General features: G+C 35.1%; 1 long non-coding RNA gene across 1 annotated transcript; it reads left to right on the forward strand.

Moving 5' to 3' along the window:
- Positions 1-684: 684 nt before the first annotated feature.
- On the forward strand, positions 685-1,323 carry LOC130052348 (uncharacterized). Its single transcript, XR_008800651.1, has 2 exons — positions 685-1,049; positions 1,184-1,323. It is a non-coding gene; the product is annotated as an uncharacterized LOC130052348 (long non-coding RNA).
- The last annotated feature ends 4,773 nt before the right edge of the window (positions 1,324-6,096 follow it).

Raw genomic sequence — 6,096 nt, forward strand, 5'->3', positions numbered from 1 at the left:
CAGTTTAAATAGAAGGTAACTATAACAATATGAAACAAGAGGTACTGTGAGCAATGCTCACTAAGAATACCCCCCGCTTACCCCAATCTCCCAAAGGGTGTTGGTAATAGGTATAAACTACCTCTTTTCTGAGTGTAAAAAACAAATGGCATGACAAACCGAACCATATTGCTACTTCGATGTCCAGTGCGCGTGACTTTTGACCCCAAAATCGATAGGGAACATCTTCATCCCATGGGTAGTCCATATGTATGATATGGTGACTGTAGGTGGAAAGGATAAGGCTTTAGAGCCCGGAAACCATATTGCTACTTCGATGTCCAGTGCGCTTGACCTTTGACCTTTTGACCCCAAAATCGATAGGGAACATCTTCATCCCATGGATAGTCCATATGTATGATATGGTGACTGTAGGTGGAAAGGATAACGCTTTAGAGCCCGGAAACCATATTGCTTCTTCGATGTCCAGTGCGCTTGACCTTTGACCTTTTGACCCCAAAATCGATAGGAAACATCTTCATCCCATGGGTAGTCCATATGTATGATATGGTGACGGTAGGTGGAAAGGATAATGCTTTAGAGTCCGGAAACCATTGCGTCTACAGACGGACGAACGGACAACCCGATTCCAGTATACCCCCCCCCCCCCCCCACAACTTGTTGCGGGGGGTATAATAAATAACAATCATGCAGATGTACTACTACTGCAAGAGTTCACATTGCTGCACTGCACACATTTAACATACATGTAGTGTTACATATGTAATACTGATTTCAGACAAGATTTTAAAAATTAACATAATAAAATACATGTTATGTGTGTAATTTTCAATATATCAGCATTTTAAAGTTCACTAAACATGCATTGAGACACACAATTTTAAAATTGACATTGTCTGACACAGTATAATTAATGATTAATACTGACTGTGCAAATATTAATTATGATGATTTTTTTTCTAAGCACCATCCTAAGGACCAGTGCAAGTTGAAATGGGCTTCCAGCCAACAACTTCAACAGCAATTTGCCATGAAAATCAGCAAGAAAGGTACAATATTTTCTATCTTAGTAAGATAGAATTTTTCATTTTAACACCAGACATTTATAAAGACAATTCTTAGTATATTAGATATTCATCTTTTTTTCAATATTTGAATATACAGAATATATTTTTTATAACAGGTACTTCATTTACATTGATGATGTCATATCCCCTGGACCCCACAACTTTACAGGTTACAGAGAAAATTCAAGAACTTCTGCACAATGTGGGACTCGGATAGAATCAATAATGTATTTGTGAGCCCAGATATATTGTGCAACATACTAAAGTGTGAATTTAATGGAAAACAAGTACATGTACTCATGTATTAAATGTCTTTTTTAAAGACAATAATATTGTTTAAATATAGAGGAAGTGTCATTGTTGATTATTCTAAGTTTTTGATATACCAAAATCAGTAAACATTTGTAAATGAAAATAAAATACCAATTTTATAACTTTAATCAATGTGTTTGAATTTCTCATTTTCTAACCCCCCTCCCACCCCACCCCCGTTACACACACTCAGTGCATATATACTGTGAATGCAATATGCATGCATTCTAAGTTATCCAAGCGAGTTTTTGTTTCAGTGTGAGACTACAAGTAGGACTCATAAACTTATGAAGAGACATATATATTTGTGAGAGCAAGATAGCTGATATGAGCCTTGAGATCAATGGGTCAGCCGCGGTGGTGGTCTAGAGGTTAGAGCGTTCGCCCCGCATGCGGAAGGCCAGGGTTCGAATCCCGGCCGCGACAGACCTGAGTTGTTGAAACAGGTAGTGACAGTTCCATTGCCAAACGCTCAGTATCAGGTGTGAATGTCACTGGTCCTCGGAGATGACCTTCAAAACGGATGTCCAGTGTCACAGTAGATGTGGCACGCTAAAGAACCCTCACTGCTCAATGGCCGTAAGCGAGCCCCCCTAAAATTTTCAAGTTTAAAGTAAATCGTGGTCTCTTGTTTAGAGAAATATATACGATAAAAGAAGCCATAATTTCCTCCACTCTCAGAGAAATAAATGTCTGACAAAATCTTTTGATTTATTGAATTACTTTTAGTGGGAGAACTGCTACTTTTTCCAAAAACCCTTAAAATTTGCGTTATTTTATTAATTTCACCTTATTAAAAATGACAGAAAATAATAAAAATGACTACATAGGAGACATATTTTAAGCCCTAAAAAATCTGTAAAATCCAGGAGTTTCTGGGGAATCGCCCCCCCCCCCCTTCAAGGCGGCCCCCATACCCCTGCCTCATACAGTTGCACCCCCCCCCCCTCCCAACTTCAATTCCTGATCCGCCCCTGAAATAGCTTATAGAAACCTTCTTATTGTCATGTTCAATTTTCAAAGAGGTAATTTGGGAATGCTTAAACATTCTAAGTTATAAAAAGGTCAGTAGTTTATCTCTGCTGGCTGAATCTTTCTTCTCAATGCACCGAGTGCAATTCATGACGTCTATGTTCCTGCTCATTCTTTCTCCTCCATACCACGCAGTATATTAAAGGGGTTGGGATGTAATGGAGACATTTGTTTTAACAAATATAAATTGTATTTCAATTTTTTGTGGGGATTTTTATTTGGGAAAACTCTTGATATTAATCATCAAATATGATGACGTATGATAAATCTATATTCTGAGTGTAAGTGCACAAAGGTCAACAACGAGAACTACAACAAAATATAAGCTACAATTTGAAATACATACTTTCTGTATTATATTTAATAATTTAAAAAAGGTATTACAAAGAATCTTCGAATTTCAGCAAACTGTTTTTGATGGATTGTTTACAACATCTTTTAATAACCCTTTTTCTTACGAAAATGTGTAGTTTGTTAAAAGGGGGTGGGGTTAGGAATTTTTTGCTAGTTCCATATTGAACCCCATTATGGTGTATAATTTTTTTCATATATTTTACTTACTTATAGACTGACCACTTAATGAAATAAAATAAGAAATTTGATGGGTAATTTTTTTGCAGCTTCAGCAAAGGTATGACCCTGTGTGCAAATATTGTGCACTGTTTTAAGGTAATTGGCCAATGTAGCTCTGTTGAAGTAATGTTGTTGCATGTTAATAATGATTGCTGAACTTGAAATTGATGTGTAATATACAATTATGTGAAAGGTTGTTTGGAACCATATATGACAAGTTATGATCTTTTTTTTACAATAAAAATGTTATAGCTCTATTTGTATATTGCTCTCTACTTATTTTTCTTCACTTTTTACGCTTTACAAGGACTAAAGAAGGTGTTGTTAAAATCGCCATATTTCTCAAAAACAAGGTCGATTACCTACATTGATTTTTTTATTATGTTTTATATCGAAGCTTCATCATAAACATATATCAAAATAAAAAAAATTCAATGGTTAATTTTTTTAGCATCAACCTATCAATCTCTACCTTAATTGAAATAAATATCACCACTTTAACATGATATTCACGATTTCACCCATTCTCAGTTAATGTGTGCATTGCTGTCGCCGACGTTTATATTGATTATTCATAATGTTTCATGAAATGTTATTATTTCTTAAAAGTTTAAGAACTTTATCATGGAAATTAACATACATTTACCCATTGATATGTAAACGTGATATAGTAAGGACTTCCGTTATGTGCAAAAATGAAACGTACGTTACTGTCGCCAGAGCAGGTATCATATTTCAGAATCAGTGATGTAAAATTTACGCATAACAGCTTTGTTTGCTTTTTAGATAAAGTTAGATAGCATGAATAAGACAAAACATATGAACTTCAAATCATATAGCCGATGTTATATACGTAATTCAAAATATTGAATGGGCATTCAATGTGTTGTACATGTAATTAACAAACTACCGAAGCTGCGAAAACTGATGTACAAAGGTGCAGTACATCAACCCCACTCGGTAATTATCAAAATTATGATAATCAAAGCCAAAAGCTTAATTGGTGCCGTAAACAACTGGTGCTCCGTCTGTATAAAAAAATTAAAAAAAAAAAACAACCAAAAAAGAAAAACTCGGGGAATTCAAACATAACAATCCGAAATTTCACTGCATTTAGATGGGTAAAATACGTCAGTCGTTTACTGCGAAAGAAAAGTTAGAAGTAATTGCATTTGCCCAAACCCATGAAAATCGTGTAGCATGCATGCAGAAAGCCATGCTACAGAGTGAAACATTACGACATCTACCCTTCTACCCTAAGGGGTCAAGTGAAAAAGCATATTCACGCAACATCTCTCTCTCTCAGGTAAACGCACACATCATGCATGTAACATGTGTCAAATGAACACGTTATAAATTCCCACCTACAGCTGAACACTTTTAAATATCCTGATATTTTTTGTAAGAAATTCACTACATGGTACTTAAAGCTGTATGGTCCGAATTACAATATTTTTTTTCCATCTCGTAAAAACGCTATTAAATCATTGCACGTATGTAGTTACGAGGCTGTATGACATATCATACATTATTTCACATGTTTCAACCCAAATTATTTGATTTTAAATCGATGTTTACAAATAACCGCGCCACTCTGCCATTTCAAGTGATAGTCACGTGACCAGTTCAAACTTTCAGATCAGCGGTGGTCTTATCTGTGTAAAGCTGTGTATTTTATTACAACAGTACCGTGCCATAAGTTTAATAGAAATGAAAATATCAAATATCTCTTAGTAATTCGTTGTTTTACGCTCTTTCAGCCTTAAAACAAAAAGAGTTAATACATTATGTTGGGATTCCCCTGACGCGCGTGGGTCTATTTATAGACGTCTATTATGGGATGATTTATACATGTATATGTACCACTCTTATTTACTTTCTAAATAATATTCTCACTGTTTTCTTTTACATGCAGATGTTTTCAAGCATGTAATTAGGGGAAAGTTAATAACTTTATAAAGTAATTGATCTTCTTTCAAGTAATAATGCACAAAAATAATACATGAACATCGGGTCATACAGCTTTAAAACAACATTTGTAAAATATATCGCTTTATTCACTCTAGCTTCTTGAATTGTAGCTTATGAAATGAACACCTTATCGATGCACGTACACTCAAGTGAGCACTTTTATTTACACACGGTCAATTAAAAACCGTGACACACGGGCAATCAAACACTAAAAAAAAACAAAACCCTGACACACACGGTCAATTAAGCACTCTAACACACAGAGAATTAAACACCCTGACACACACTAACAGTAAACACATGGTTTTGAATCATGCGTGTATATACATCTTTACGTACAATGTATAAGGCGCTAGACCTACGTGCAGTCAAATCTTTGTGACGTTATTTCCCAGGGCCCGGTTTTTCGATAGCTGGTTAACTTTAACACAATGTTAACACAGTGTTAACTTCTGTGTTAAAGTTAACCATGTGATTAACAGTTTTTCAAAATGCGAGTTTGCGTTAACACAGTTCACTGTGTTAACTTTAATCCACCTCCAGTACCTATGTTAAGTCTTAACACAGTGGTTAAAAATGTCCGCCGACTTCATTTTCTGTCCACATCAGACCAAAAATCATGAAAATTTCAAAGGTTCAGACATTTTGAAGTGTGTATTGGTGTGTTGTTTATGTTGTCATAAATTGATATATTCGTCATATTTCATTAAATTTACCTAGGGGGAACAGCAAATGGAAAAACTAGTTGGATGATGGTGTTACACTTTTCTGTCAGTGGCAATATCTTGCACGTATCTATAGATACTTTCGGCATAAACTTTCTATAAGGGGGGGGGGGGGTATCAATAAAACTCGTATTATATTCACTTATATGAAATCCTGCAATGCTTAAGATGTAATTTTACTTATTTTTTGGCTTCCAAATGTCAAAGTGCATGCATGATGATAATTTCCTTTCAAACACCAACGTTAAAAACACTATCGTCTGCACTGGCCTTGACCTTTTGAAAATCCCTTGTATCATTTAAAACTGATTCAAAAGAGATTTGCATGCATGAAACGTACATACATGTATTTTCTTTTTTGAAGGTTATCTAATATGAACAGTATTCAATTCAGGCTAATACAGAATAGCTGTTAA

This window comes from Ostrea edulis, chromosome 1 (genome assembly GCF_947568905.1).
Source record: "Ostrea edulis chromosome 1, xbOstEdul1.1, whole genome shotgun sequence".
In the NCBI taxonomy this organism is placed as follows: Eukaryota; Metazoa; Mollusca; class Bivalvia; order Ostreida; family Ostreidae; genus Ostrea; species Ostrea edulis.